This window comes from Babylonia areolata, chromosome 13, assembly GCF_041734735.1.
Source record: "Babylonia areolata isolate BAREFJ2019XMU chromosome 13, ASM4173473v1, whole genome shotgun sequence".
NCBI lineage: Eukaryota > Metazoa > Mollusca > Gastropoda > Neogastropoda > Buccinidae > Babylonia > Babylonia areolata.
Genome location: NC_134888.1, coordinates 13,111,232 through 13,113,731, shown reverse-complemented (window position 1 = coordinate 13,113,731; position 2,500 = coordinate 13,111,232). Strand labels below are relative to the sequence as shown.

Here is a 2,500-nt window from a genome sequence, read left to right as displayed (position 1 = left end):
CATTTTTTGTTCAAACGGGAACTTCTTTTGCTAAGCGTGGAAGTTTTATTTATTTTGCAAACGTTTTGGTGCAGATAGTAAAAAAAGGGAAATTACTTTGTAATTAATGCTAGGGGACTTAATTTGCTTTAAACTGATCTTTCTCATCTTAAATATTACATTTTGAAATTATACTCAATACATAAAAAGCTTGTGTGTTTTACTCTCAGTGTACAGGGCTTTCACTATGTTCATTCGCCCAAGTGGTCTTTTTCGGAAAATACTAAAAATCAATACGACGAGTGGACTTTACAGATCTATTGGCTGAGCCCTGAAGGTCATGGGCAAAAATCAATTGCGTACACATATTTATACACATTCAAAGCGCGTGCTCATATTCTTCGCGAACGCGAACGACGCCATTTTGTTTCAAGTTGTTGACCTGCCCGTTCAATCCTATATTCAATGGACAATACACGATAACATGTGATGGAAAGTTGGAGAAGGAGACCGTAAAATATTTATCCAGAGAAAGATTTGTGAACGTCTCATCACTGACTGGATTATTCCCCAAACTGCCATAAATATATCCACAGAATCAGTCGGAATTCACAGTTATAAATTGTAAACCATGCGAGTTAATACCCTTGAATTGATCACGATGAAACGAAAAAATTTCCAGTCTTGACTTTTCTCAAAATGAAGTCCTTTTCACTTCTTACGACGTTTAGAAGTACTTGTACTTGGCTCTACATGTTATTAGTTTAACAAAATACTAAATTTTCATATCAACTTTAAAACTATAAAACTAGAATGAACATAACAGAGAAATTGAATCGACCGTGTCGTACTACATTCCCGGCGGGAGTAACTAAACTTGTACATCTATCTAGATCTAGTGAAAACGGCTAAATGTTGCAGTGTGATTGCGGCGATAGCCATTAAAAAGAATTTTTTTTTATTACCCTTAAAGATTTTTTGAATGCCCAAGATACACCAGAATAATATGATTTAAACAGCGTTCTCACTGCGAATACCGCAATTGATTTATCGCCCTTTAAAAAAGTATGTTCAAATGTTAAATTTTAGAACGTCAGTTAAGGAGCCATGATAGTGAAATGGATAAGGCAGTTTCTTCTCACCCGCACACGCGGGGTTTGAATCTGGTTAGGACTTCTTTTTTTTTTCTTTTTTCTTTTTTTAAACGCGAAGCTTTATAATAACAAATACAGAACACATTTTAACGATTAGATTTTTTTAAAGTGACATTTTAACGATTAGATTTTTTAAAAAGTGTATCACAAGTGTCTTGAAGGCTTTGCCTCTCTTGTTTGTTGTTGTCTTGATGATGTTTTGACAACAGGCTTGCAAAGTAAAATCAAGACAACATAAAACATGTCTTACGATATTACTTTATATTATAGAATTGTCTTCATATATATATATATATATATATATATATATATATATATATATATATATATCCAGTTTCCATACTTTAGACTGAAGATAGGACCTGAAACTGTTCGATGACGATACCGCGATTCTTCAACATAAGGAGGCTTATCTATCAGAATACTGTGCTTACCATACCGGCCCCATCCCCGCCCACACACCGCACACCTGTGCTGATAGATTCTCACCTATATTCCCCCCCCCCCCCTCCACACACACACACCCCTTTTGACCGCTTCACTGCGACCAGCATTGACGGGCGCAATAGTCCGTTAAAGCATTGGACTTTCAATCTGAGGGTCCCGGGTTCGAATCTCGGTGAAGGTGCCTGGTGGGTAAAGGGTGGAGATTTTTCCGATCTCCCAGGTCAACATACGTGGGGACCTGCTAGTGCCTGAACCCCCTTCGTGTGAAAACGCACGCAGAAGATCAAATAAGCACGTTAAAGATCCTGTAATTCATGTCAGCGTTCGGTGGGTTACGGAAACAAGAACATATCCAGCATGCAACCCCCCCAACCCCCGGCGCCCTCCCCTCCCGAAAACGGAGTAAACAAACAAAACGGTCATACACGTAAAATGTTACATGTCTGTCTGAGTGTGTATGTGTGCGTGCCTGAAATCTGATTGAATGACATAGGAATGAGCGCCCAGTGGCAGCCGTCAGTCGACTCTACCCAGGTAGGCAGCCTGTTGTGCAAATGATCTCGTGTTTGTAAAGCGCTTAGAGTTTGGCCTCCGACCGAGGATAGGCGCTATATAAGTATCCATATCAATCAATCAATGTAAGGTTAGTCAGTGAAAAAAGACTGTCACCTCGCTGAGACAAGGCAAAGCTCCTGTAGGTCAGGATGCCGGTCCTCACCTCACTCTGTATCTGGACATCTTCCTCTTGGGATTGCATTACCTTTGTTCAGCAAAATCAATCAGGCCACTTAAAATGGTACCCCCAAAAGTTGCAGCTGCACTTGAAACTCACGCTTACTGGGGTGTCCATCTAACGAACGAGAAGGAGGAGGAGAAGAAGAACAAAAACGAGAAGAAGAACAACAACAAGAACGAGAAGA

At 39.7% G+C, this 2,500-nt stretch overlaps 1 protein-coding gene across 1 annotated transcript in view; it reads right to left on the bottom strand.

The window, feature by feature from the left end:
• The window catches only part of LOC143288832 (uncharacterized), a 90,388-nt gene that overhangs the window by 20,947 nt on the left and 66,941 nt on the right, over window positions 1–2,500 (bottom strand). The gene's annotated exons all lie outside the window — the stretch shown is intronic.